At 45.2% G+C, this 13240-nt stretch overlaps 1 pseudogene; it reads left to right on the plus strand.

Annotated features, from left to right (window-relative positions):
- The first annotated feature begins 6573 nt into the window (after positions 1-6573).
- LOC133886372 (probable LRR receptor-like serine/threonine-protein kinase At3g47570) lies at positions 6574-12291 on the plus strand (annotated as a pseudogene).
- The last annotated feature ends 949 nt before the right edge of the window (positions 12292-13240 follow it).

The raw sequence follows: 13240 nt of genomic DNA on the forward strand, positions 1-13240 counted from the left end.
TGTGAAACCTTTGGCTTCCTCCCAAAGTGCAACTCATAAGAAGTCAAATTCAAGATCGAGCGCAGGAAAATCCGATTGTAGATGTAGCATATTGTGCTAATAGCCTCAGCCCAAAACTTTCTAGTAGTCCTATGCTCATCGAGCATCGTCTTAGCCATCTCCACCAAAGTCATGTTCTTTCTTTCAACCACGCCATTCTACCGAGGAATGCGTGGGGCAGAAAATTGATGCTCAATGCCATGTTCAAGGCAGAAAGCATCAAAGAGATAGTTCTTGAACTCGGTGCCATTATCACTGCGAATTACTTTCAATGCACATGAGAGTTCTTTGAACAATTTCAAAGCTAAGCTCCGAAAGTGTGAGAACACTTCATCCTTGCTTACAAGAAAGAAGACCCAAGAGTAGCAAGAGTAATCGTCAACAATAACAAATACATACCACTTTCCACCTACCGAACGAAGCCAGGAAGGACCAACAGTCTCCATAAGGAGAAGTTCTCTCGGTCGTTCAGTCATCACCAGATTGACTGGTGGGTGAGGAGCGCAAACCATCTTGCCATGCCGACAAGGAGCACAAACAAGGTTCTTTTCAAACTTGAGCTTGGGCAATCCTTAGATCAAGCCTAGGGCACTCAAACGAGTAAGCAAATCAAAGCTCATGTACCCTAATCTCCTATGCCACATCCAAAGCTCAGAAGAAGGTTGAGTAAGTAAATATCGAGAAGAACCAAAAAACTCAGAAAAATCGGCTCCAAAAACTCGCCCAACTCGAGAAATCTTGCAAATCAAAACGCTAGAAGAATCAAGAACTCGAGAAGTATCGCGCTTGAAGCGCACTTCCAAGTCCTCATCTAGCAACTAAGATAAAGAAAGCAGGTTGTATCCTAGTTGCTCAACCAAAGCCACATATTTGAGAGTGAAACTCTTATTTACCTTTACAGTCCCTTTGGCCTTCACTCTACCTTTCTGATCATCCCCGAATGTGATGTACTCGTGATGCTTCATTGGGGTGAGGCTGGAGAACTATGATGAATCTCCGGTGATGTGGCGCGAACAACTGGAGTCGGTGAGCCACTTATTCTCTAGGCCTCCGTCTGCCACCTACATATGAGAAGAATAGAAGGTGGATGGGTTAGTACTGGGGTTAGTCAAATACCTCCTGGGAATCCAGTACTAGGTCATCCGCCCTGAAGCAGAAATAGTAGGTGTATGCAACTCAACACCAACACACTGGGGGTGAGTACCACGATGAGGAAAATGTGGATCGCCAAAGTACTAGGACTCAAAGCATCTTACACGTGGACCAAAACCATATGAGTCATGGTAAAATCCACACCAGGCAACACCTCTAGGAGAGAGCTGAAAAGTGCCAGAAACTCGTGGGTAGGAGCGGAGAAAAGGCTCATGTACACCAATAGAGGGGCGGTACATGTTCCGAGTACTTCACTCCCACTCATGCCGCTCATCTCTCCTACGGCAAAAGCAAAACCCAACCAAGTGACCCTCCCTCTGACAGTAGGTGCAATGGTAAAGTCTCTCGAGAGCTCGACTGCCGGTCACTCTGGGCTCTCTCACAGGGGCTCTCACCTTAGGTTGTGGAGCTTTCTTGGGCTGTGGTGTGGGTTTCTTCTTGATGGGTTGTGATGTGAGTTTCTTCTTGATGGGTGGTGGTGCGGCATCAATCTTGGACTTTTCGGCTTCTAGGGTAGTAGGTGTGGTGAACACAGTCTTACTCTCCCCATTGTAAGCCACCCTCTCAAAACATAACCCAAGAGCCAGATCCGCCTTGTCAGCACATATCTTGGTCTTGGCCAAGATCAAATTCATTTTTCCCTTACCCTCTGAGCACTTCTCCACTAGAGAAAGGAGGTACTCATTCTCTGTCAAAAGCTTTTGAACTTGCCCTCTAACCCAGTTGAGCTTGTCCTGAAAGACTATACAGGTGGAACAGTTCGGCTACATATCCTTTGAACATCCAGCACTCTCCAATCTAGATTTTAGCTCCTCAAGGCGCTTGTCTTTCAGTGCAACATCCTTTGTAAACAAAGGGCAATTTTTACAAGCACCTAAAAGAGTAGACCTAGACTCCTCCTCAAGGAGCTTCTTCTCAGCACTCTCAAGTTGACTGGCGACTTGAGCATGCACATTCCGAAGCTCGGCAAGTTCAGCCATGATAATCAAATAACTCTCACACTCCTCAACATTAGGCCTAGATCGAAGCAATGCAAGTTCAGAAGACACAGGCTCATGCTTAGGCCTAAGATCCTTCAACTCACGCACAACTTTCTTAAGTAACCTATCCTGGCTAACAAGAGCATCATTCAAGGTATTAACTTGGATGGAAAGCTGATCGTAGGAAGGCAATACCTCGGAAGGATCAAGCTCGGGGTCGCTGTCATTGTCGTTGTCATCCGCCATGAAGCAGAGGCCGATGAAGTCCTTGGCCTTCTTCTTGCTCTTCACTTGCGGTTCCTCCTCCTTCGAGCTCTCCTTCTCGCTTGAAGACGTGTCGATGTCGCTGAGTGCCATCACGAACGCCCTAGAAACCGCCTTGGCCGCCTTCTTGGCCATCTTATCACGGTTCTTCTTGAAGAAGGGCTTCTTGTTCTCCTTCTTGTGCTTGTTGTAGTCGTGGTCGTTGTCCTCCCTCTTCTTGAGCTTGGGGCAATCCACCTTGAAGTGAGTGGTTTCACCACACTCAAAACAAGCGTGAGAACCCCCTCTCCTATGGTCTCTTCTATTGTTGTAGAAGCGAGTGAACTTCTTTGCAATGAGCGCAAGATCCTCATCATGCAGCGCGTCCACCTACTCCTCTGTGACAGAAACCAATGAAGACAAAACAAATCCACTCTGTGAAGTGTTAGCATAAGAAAAACTAGCTCCAGCCTGATTACCACCACTAGGTCCAGAAACCAACGCCATGTTCTGAGACAGGGGGTTTCCGAGACCGATCCGAGCCACCTTGGCTATCTCGGTGGACTTGAGCTTGCTGAGGAGTTCATCACGAGTTAACGTGTCGTAACTTGGTGACTCTTCAATGCTCAAGATTTTAACTTCCCATACGCTACGGTCAAGAGCATAGAGAAACTTGATCGCTCTCTCATGGTCAGAATAGGCTAAAACACCAGTGGATCTAAGGTTGCTAACAATTCCATCAAAATGAGCAAACATAGAATCCAAAGACTCTCCAGGATTCTGTACGAACATCTGGTATTGCTGGTTGTACGTGCTCTGCTGCCTGGCCTTGATCTGGTTAGTGCCCTCATGAAAGACACTAAGAGTGGACCAGATCTCGCGAGCAGTACGGAGGTGCCGAACTCTGTCAAACTCATTACGATTCAGGCTAGTGAACAATATATTGCGAGCCATGTTGTTGGCCTCATATTGTTCAATCTGGGCCAGAGAAGAACGAGCAATAGGAATCACATAGTTGGAGTCCACAATCTCCCATATTGCACTTCCTTAGCTTAGGAGATAAGCCTCCATGCGCACCTTCCAGTACAAAAAATCTCGACCATCGAAGAACGGAATTTTCCCACTTCTCTCTATTGTCACCTACGGATCACAAAGCCAGTTAAGGTCAGCAAGTGATCAAACCGGCTCTAATACCAATTGTAGGATCAAATAGGTGCCTCAACAAATTGCTTTCGAAATCGATGGTTGTCTCCTAGTTTGATCACCCAATGCATCTCAAAAATTCAAGCGGAAGCAAATAGAGAGAGAAACAAAGAAAAGAACTAAAAACTTGTGACTCCATGGATGGGATATGAACACAATGTTCCATTTAAGACCATTCCATGACCCTAGTCACAAAAAGCTCACAACTTTGAAAGAAACTCAAGAAGATGGTCACCGGGCGAAGATACTCTCTAAGTTGATGACTTAGAGGTAACGGAATGCGAGACCCAAATTTTTACTATTGTATGCGTATTTTATGCCCCTAGCAATAAGAAGAATCACTTCACAAAGGTGGAAAAACTACAGCTCAAAAAGGAAAAAGAAAATCACAACTAAAAAAGAAAAACTTGCAAACTTGCAAGGGAACCAATAGAGACAAACTGGAAGGAGATGAATTCAAACACAAGAGTAAACACGAACTTCATTTTTTGCAGGGGTCAACCCTATTTTAGGAGAATTATAAAGATTTTGCATACAAAATCTCACACTTAATCCATAGGCTAAGCACTCCTCACCCTCTCCTCTAAAACCCTACAACAAGACTCTCATATGGATGGCACAAGGGGCTCAAAATGGCTAGTTCTACTCCTCCCATGGCCCTACCCCTCTATTTATAGGTCTAGGAAACTTGGCCCCTAAGTTTCCTAGCTTGTTACCAAAATACCCCTCTCTTGTAGTACACTCCTACCTACCACCAAGAGTATTTTGGTCCATTTCTTGCTCTGTCCATCGAATGGCCGAGACGCCTTCACGACTTAGCTTTGTCTCGACGCAAGCTTCACGATGGTGCCATGTACTCCTCCAGTCCTCCCACAGTTTTGAGGCCCAACCGTGAAACCCTCTGCACGCTACTCAAAGCGTGACTCGTCAGTTGCTTACACCTTAAGCAAGCGCTCTGATGTCGATGCGTGTACTCCGTCTTGTGATCCAGACCGCCAGCAAGTCTCTCCCGTTCCCGATCCCTCGGGGCGCCTTGTTACTTGCACCGGCATCCTTTTCTCTTGACTTTGTCAACAAGCCATCTTTATCCTCCATTTCATGCTTTGCTTTACCTCCACGTGTACAGTTAGGATCACCCTTGACTCCACCCGGCATTCTTGATCATCCGGCACCAAGCACCCACTTGGCCCCGATCACTCGTCGTCGACCGTCAAGTTGCATCCATCATCTGCACACCATAAGACAAGCAAACACATATCTCCAACTCTATTTACAGTTAGTCCATAATCAAAAAGCTCAATTCAAATCCCAAATCAATTCAAAGCACGTCTCATTTGAATTCCTAACTCAGAAAAATCGAACAACCCGGAAGTTCCGGATTCTAGACTGAACTGAACTTCAAGCTAACCAAGCTCAAACAATCTGAAACTTGACAAACCAAATCGACAACTTTATCAATCACTCATCACATATAAACCAAAGCACATTTCAATTTCTCAACCATGTTGTGAATTTTGTTGCACAAGCAGTCGTGAGAGCAGTAGTTCTGCATCATCCTTTCTGTTGTCTGCAAACACCATTCAATTTGGGAAGTAGTGGATATAGCAAAAAGGGAACACAGATCATTGTGATTCAGAATTTCAAAACTGCAGAAGTATATTTTTAAGACTACTATCCTAAAAGTTCCTCCAAAAATAAAGAACATATAACCAGTGAAAATGCCATGCCACAAAACAGAGTAGGAAAAAAAAGATTCTGAAAACAAGAGAAGGTTGGGGAAAAAATGAAAAATGAGGAGACTGAAAATTGCATTAACAAAGGAAGATAATAGACATTAAAATGGTTAGGAAACAGAAAATCTTAAAACTTTTGCACAATATTTTTAAATAAGAATTGACACTGAAGACATGCAGAGTAGATAAACCAACTGTGCTAAATACTACTGTATCTATTATTATTTTTCCCAGCTTCAGGCCTGGAAGTATATTGTTTTTAAGAAGGAGATGGGGGCACATGCCCCCACCGCCTTCCACAGTCTGCCTTTTATTCAAATATTGAGGTTTCAGGCATTGATAGATGTAGCATGTAACATGTGCAATCACTTTAAACTCACATTTGTTGCGTGCTTCTCAGTGTCATCTATTTTTCCTGTTCTTCCGTTGCTTCTCTTGGTGTATGTGCTCCCACCAGCATCAAATGCATTAGCAACGACGTTGAACAAAAAGCTTGATGAGGATATCCTACTAGAAATCAAGGCGAGCCCAAGCCGGCAGTAGGGTGTCCTAGCTATGTGGAACACAACTACTGACTTCTGCCACTGGCCAGGTGTCGGCTGCGGCCTTAAGCATAAGGACAGGGTCACACTGCTTAACCTCTCTTCGCAGGGCCTTTCTGGCACAATTACCCCTTCCATCGGGAACCTCACGTTCTTAAGAATTCTGGACCTTACCTCTAACAAATTGTAAGGTGAAATTCCTTCATCGGTTGGCCACGTGCCTCGGTTACAGCATCTCAACGTGTCCCACAACTTGCTACATGGTGAGATAACCACCCAGTTGAAGCACTCCAAGAAATCTATTTTACGTACAACCAACTTGAGGGTGCAATCCCTGAGGGCCTTGTTAGGCTCAGAGGTCTTGAGTTCGTGGTGCTGGCTGCGAACCACCTCTCAGGCACCGTCCCTACAACACTCCTCAATCTTTCCTCACTAACATAATTTAGTGTGGCTTTCAATGAGTTGCATGGGATGCTGCCTTCTGACTTGGGGAATCGCCTCCGTAAACTCCAGTACCTCCTCCTCGGAGGAAACCAGTTTACAGGAAGCCTTTCGGCCTCAATTGCCAACACAACAGCGATATATGTTCTTGACATCATCACAAACAATTTCACCGGAGGCGTGCCTCCAGAGATTGGAAAGCTGTGCCAATATTCTCTAAAACTTTCAAGAAATTAGCTCATGGTGACTACTGCTAGGGACCGGAAGTTCATGACGTTCCTGACAAACTGCACATGCCTCTGGATATTTGGAATAGACGAGAACATGCTAGGTGCCATGCTGCCGAGCGCTGTTGCCAACCTATCAGCACAACTGCAAGTGCTAAATCTTGAATTCAATGATATTTCGGGAAAGATACCATTTGGCATAGACAATCTTGCTGCCCTAACTGAGTTGGGCCTCAACATTAACATATTTATTGGTGTCTTACCTGACAGCTTCGGAGGGCTGAATTCTCTACAAATCTTGGCGCTTGGAAATAACCGCTTGACAGGGTTCATGCCATCCTCTCTCGGAAACTTGACACATCTTCAGGTTTTTTCCACTGCTAACAACATATTTGAAGGACCACTTCCGACAAGCCCAGGAAGCCTCCACAAGATAAATATAGCATCATTTGCAAATAATAAGTTCACAGGTCCATTGCCTGTAGAGATCTTTAACCTATCATCCCTATCATACGCTCTGGATTTGTCAGGAAATAATTTTGTTGGTCCTCTTTCACCTGAAGTTGGCAGCCTGACAAAGCTTGCATACTTGTACATCTCCAGAAAGAACTTATCAGGGCCGCTCTCTGATGCACTCAGCAACTGACAGAGCTTTATAGGACTTTGGTTGGGCAGTAACTCCTTCAACAGTAACACTCCTTCATCTATCAGTAAAATGAAAGGTTTGGTATTGCTAGATCTGGTGGAAAACACACTCTCAGGTGTGATTCCCCAAGAGATAGGACTGATGAGCGGAATGGAAGAGTTGTATCTTTCACACAACTTGTTTGGGCATATACGAAAAAGCTTTGAAAACATGACATCCTTGTACCTGCTGGACCTTGTTGGGGATCACTCAATCAACCTTGCTCAAGATCGCTCAGCTCTCTACTCACTCATTATCTGTCTAACTGACGAAGTTCAGGCTATTTTCGACAACAGACAATTTTCTGAAGAAAACAGCAGAACTCTGTGTATTTGGGCTGTGCTAACTGTTGCAGCATTTTCTCCTTGATTATTCGTTTATAAAGGAATCCTGGACAAGATTATGGCCGGTGAGGCTGCTAAGCGCGCCACGATCACAACTTCGACACTTGTCGATGGAGGCAACCTGGCTTGTTCTTGGTCCAGCGTCACGTGTACCATTGGATCGGCTGTGCCCTCTGGCACGTCGCCTGCCGCGCCCACCACCGCTTGAACTGCCTTGGTCACCACCTTGCTCATGCCTTTTCATGTGCGCAAGCCATTCTTCTTCGGTGAGCAAGAGTCGTTCGCCTTTCTCACTACTGCTCCCAAGCTGGTACCGCTGCTCGATGACCCTTAGACGCCCGGTGACCTCCTCCACCTAGAGCGTGTTGAGGTCCAACAGTGTCTCGATGGAGATAGCCACTTGTGACAGGCGGTCAGGGACTACCTGCAAAAACTTCCTGACAATCTCACCATATGTGATGTTGTCGTTGAGCACACGCAGGTTGTTGGCAAGGCCAGTGATGCGCATGGAGAATTCATCGATGAATTTGCCCTGCTTGAAGGTGATCTCCCTGAATTCTCGACAGAGCTTTTGCGTGTTTGCCTCCCGCACATGCCGCACTCCAACCCGCATGATCTTCACCGCCTCCCAAGCTTCTTTCACCGTGTGCTTGGCCACCAGTGTTAGCAGCATCTCTTGTGGCATTGCACGGAGAATGACTGAGAGCGCTATCCAGTCTTGACAGTAATCGCCATCGGCGGGCTCAATTACCTCAAAGAGCCCTTGGGCCTAGAGGTTCACACGCATCTCCAAGGACCACTCTTGGTAATTGGTGCTCGTGAGCATCGGGTACATGACGTTGTCGAATGCCTCCCTCACAACTCGCTGCACCACCATCTCCCCCCAGTCCTACTGCTCTGGCGGACTCGGCTCTGGTCATGCCGAGCCTGGGGTGAGATTGGGACAGAGTGCGCACCAGAAAGCTCGAGGATGATTCCGAGCAGATCAACATGGCTCCAGGAACGCTCACTCAGGCTCTTATGCCAATTGTTGGGGATCACTCAATCAACCTTGCTCAAGATCGCACAGCTCTCTACTCACTCGTTCTCTATCTAACTGACGAAGTTCAGGCTATTTTCAACAATAGACAATTTTATGAAGAAAACAGTAGAACTTTGTATATTTGGGCTGCGCTAACTATTGCAGCATTTTCTCCTTGATTATTCGTTTATAAAGGAATCCTAGGCAAGATGATGGCCAGTGAGGCCACTAAGCGCACCATGATCACAACGAACTGCGCCATCCCACAATTCCGATCGTGCCGCGCATGAGTAACAAACCCAACTGAAAACAAAACAGAAAGGTAACTAAGCCTAACAAACCCTACGAAACTGAAAGACTCGGATAGTGAAGGATCATGCGAGGATTAGATCCTGTCAGACCTATCCTTCAACCATCTGGAGGTTGAAGTTCCAACACATGGGGTGTTCAGTAATATGACTGGGTTTTTGTTGGATGGGAATTTGGGGCTCTGTGGTGGTATCTCAGAATTACATTTGCCTCCATGCCTGCAAAAATCAATGAAACACAGCAAAAGGAAGCTTCGTATAATTTTTGAAGTAATAGTCCCAATTGCTGGCGCGGTTTTATGCTTTAGTGTGGTGGTTATTTATGAGAAATCAAGTTAAAATGTGCCTTGGTTTGTATGTGATGAGTGATTGATAAGGTTGTTGATTTAGTTTGATGATTTGTGGGATTGCATTAGCATGTCTATGTATTGCAATTATGATCATGACTAACGAAAGTTGCAGAGAAAAATGGAGTTGGTATTTTTGTCTCTAAGTCCAGAAAAAATGTACTCACTGGATGGTCCGGTGTTAAGAAAAAGTCACGCTGGAGCATTTCAGTTCAGAGACAAAAATTGATGTGTTCACCGAATGGTCCGGTGTTCAAGCAAGATGCACATCGGACTATTTTCCAGGAGTTGTGCAAAATGGAGTGTCTAGATCTGTACTGCGCACCGGATAGTCTGGTGTTTGAAGATGTTCACACCGGATGCTTCATCGGACCATTTATTCTAGAGAGGTTGCAAAATGGGGTGTATGGTGCAGTTGTACTCACCGGATGATCCGATGATGAGCTTTGTACACACTGGAGGCTTCATCGGAAGGTTTTCCAGTAGATTTTTAGTGGAGGAAATATTGCACACACTAGATGGTCCGGTGATCAGAAACTGTTCACACTGGAACATCCGGTGTTCATGATTTTTCTGAGATGAACATTTCGACTAATGATTTTGATTTTGACTAATCTATAATGGAGTTGGAGATATGTGTTTTGCTTATCCTGTCATGTGCAGGTGATGAATGCAACTTGACGGTCGACGACAAGATGATCGGGGCTAAGCGGCGTTCTTGGTGCCAGACGATCAAGGAGGTCGGGGGGAGTCAAGGGTGATCCTAGCTGTACACGTGGAGAGAAGACAAAGCATGGAAAGGCGGATGAAGATGGCGTGTTGACAAAGTCAAGCAAAAGAGATGCCGACGGTCAAGATCATAAGACGGAGTACACGTGTCGACATAGTGAGGCTTGCATAAGGTGTAAGCAAGTGGTGGTGAGTCACACTTTGAGAAGCGTGTAAGGTGGTTTCGCGGTTTTGCCTCAAAACCGTGGGAATGAGGAGTGCACGTGGCATCATCACGAAGCTTGCGTCGATACGAAGCTAAGTCATGAAGGTGCCACAGCCATCCGATACACGAGGAAAAATATGGACGAAAATACTCTCGGTAGTAGATAGGAGTGTATTGGAAGAGAGCGGTATTTTGTGAACAATCTAGGAAACTTAGGGGGTTAGAGAACCTAGTCTATAAATAGAGGAGGGATGGTTGATCCCTTTGAGCCATCCATTTGAGAGTTGTGTGCTAGGGTTTTAGGAGAGGGAGAGAGGAGTGCTTAGCTTATGTATTATGTGAGAGCTTTTGTATGCAAAAACACTTTGTAATCCTCCGAAAATATAGTGTTCCTCTGTAAGAAATGAAGTTTATGTTTCCTCTTGTGCTTGTGTTCATCTTCTTCTAGTTTCTCTCTATTGATTCCCTTGCTTAGGTGCAAGTTTCTCGGTTTTCATTGCAATTTTCGTTTTTGTTTGAAAGCTGAAATTTTCCACCTTGTTGAAGTTGTTCTTCTTGTTGCTAGAGGGATAAGAATCACATATGAGTTGGTCTTGAACCATCCTCATCCTCTAGATTCATCAACTTGGAGAATTTCATCCGGTTTTTATTTCTTTGGATCTAAGTGTTTTTCATTCAAGTTGCAAGAGTTTATTAGCGATGACACTTGGATTGGTTTCTCATGGAATCTAGTGTTCAGATCCATCCGGTGAAGTCATGGTCTTTTCATGATCATTGTGATTTTCTCTTGTTTCTCTAGGTTTCTTACTTCCGCTCTTTGTTTTGAGGTGTGTTGGGTGAGAAAATAGAAAAAGACCATCCAAGAATTTGGAGAGCCACCTATTCACCCCCTATAGTCACCGTTCTCGATCCTATAGTTTACATTTCACGAAGAAAGAAACCAAAAGCTCGATCTACAGCCTTGACAGGATTTCATTTGACAAATGATAAATATCCTAGAGTTTCTTACGCAGAATTGGTCCAAGGAACGAACGGTTTTCATACAATCAATCTGATTGGTACAGGAAGGTATGGATCAGTGTATAAGTGCAGTTTGCTGCTCAAAAATATGATGACTACAGTTGTTGTGAAGGTTTTTTATCTTCAACCATCTGGCTCTTCGAAAAGTTTCATAGCAGAGTGTGAGGCACTCAATACTATCCGTCATCGTAATTTGATCAGCATCATAACTTGCTGCTCAAGTTCAGACTCAAACCAAAACGACTTCAAGGCCCTCGTGTTTGAGTTCATGCCTAATGGAAATCTACATGGGTTGTTACATCTAGATGTGCATGCATCACAGCAACGGCGAGGTTTGACATTGGCGCAGAGATTAAATATCGCCACTGATGTTGCGGATGCACTAGATTATTTGCACAACAACTGTGAGCCACCAATAGTTCACTGTGACTTGAAGCCAAGCAACATTCTTCTCGATCAGGATTTGGTTGCTCACGTTGAGGACTTCGGCCTTGCAAAGATTCTTCCTGCGTCAGAAAGTGAGCAACTGATTGACTCAAAGAGCACTATCGGAATAAGAGGAACAATTGGATATGTTGCTCCAGGTAACTATAATTTTCTTTCACATTCAATACTCCCAGAACAAATTTAAACTGCGTGTTAAATCACTATTGTTTGTCTATGCAATGTAGAATATGGGGAAGGTAGCCAAGTTTCTCCGTGAGGGGATGTCTACAGCTTTGGAATTGTCATTCTCTAGTTGTTTACAGGCTTGGTACCTATTCATGCCATGTTTCGAGATGGGTTGACCTTGCAGAAGCATACCGAGAATGCATTTCCAGGGATGCTAATGAAGATTGTTGATCCAGCCCTACTCTCCATCGAAGAAACTTATGCAAGTTATTTGGAGGGTGGCAGAAATGCAATGGAAGATATCAGCTAGGCTATGTTGTCTATCACAAAACTTGCGCTGACATGCAGCAAGCAGGCACCATCAGAGAGGATGTGCATGAGTGATACAGCAGCAGAGATGCGAAGGATAAGGGACAGTCATGTTAAAACGAGACAAGCAGAAGAACTTCCCATGCAGTGATATGCATTAGGCTAGGTAATGATGGACACCTGGCAATACATAGAATGCCACTAATGCTCCTTGCCCTTTCAGCTTTGCAAAAGATATTGGCTTACAGAAGTAATCTTTTCCTAGAATAAAGGACAGAACCTTTTTATACCCATAACAATGCTAGACTTGGGCTACCACCTTGTCTAACTCCACAAGGTGAGATTTCACCTCATCTCTATGATATTTGATCCATGGCATGAAACAAGAATGTACGTGTATTGCAACACGTAAAATTTAATCTTGTTGGGTTTTGCAAATGTATGAAAATGTTGCAAATGTAAATCAGTGTTTATTCAATTACGACTATTAATCACTGTACTGCAGTGCCACTTCACGGGGAGGCTGTGATGCCACCGTCTAATTTGAGTGTCTGCCTGTTGGGGATCATCTCCCGTCACCCCCTCACTCGAAGGCAACCGTGAAGTTTACTGGAGGTGCTACGTGATAGCTGTTGTGCTGATTGCAGGAGTTCGTCAGTCAGTCGCGGAGATCATGGAGCGAAGTTGGTCGAAGGGTGCGGGCGTCCACACACCTTCTGGTCACCGAATCGGCGCAGGCGGAGGCTAATCGACTTCGATTGTCGAGCGAAGCCTCGGTTCGCGTCCCGCATCCTTTGAAGCGAGCAAAGGCATGACCTGGTCTTCGCCGGGGGGGGGGGGGGGGCGAAGGCTGCCCATCATGCGGCCGAGCGAAGAGGGCTTCGATACCCTTCGAATGGATGGCCAGCTCGACAGTGGGCCCGACTACGGTTGTCCTGGGTACTGTAGTAATTATGGGATCATGCTCATTTGTACCATATTACCCCCGGATATTCCGGGAATGTAGCAGGTTAGGGGGTAAGATATGTAAACAGGACCCGTGATCGCCGGATACGGGCTATAAATAGAGCCACAGTGTAACCATAAGAGGTAATTGAAAA

Source organism: Phragmites australis, chromosome 12, assembly GCF_958298935.1.
Source record: "Phragmites australis chromosome 12, lpPhrAust1.1, whole genome shotgun sequence".
Classification (NCBI taxonomy): domain Eukaryota; kingdom Viridiplantae; phylum Streptophyta; class Magnoliopsida; order Poales; family Poaceae; genus Phragmites; species Phragmites australis.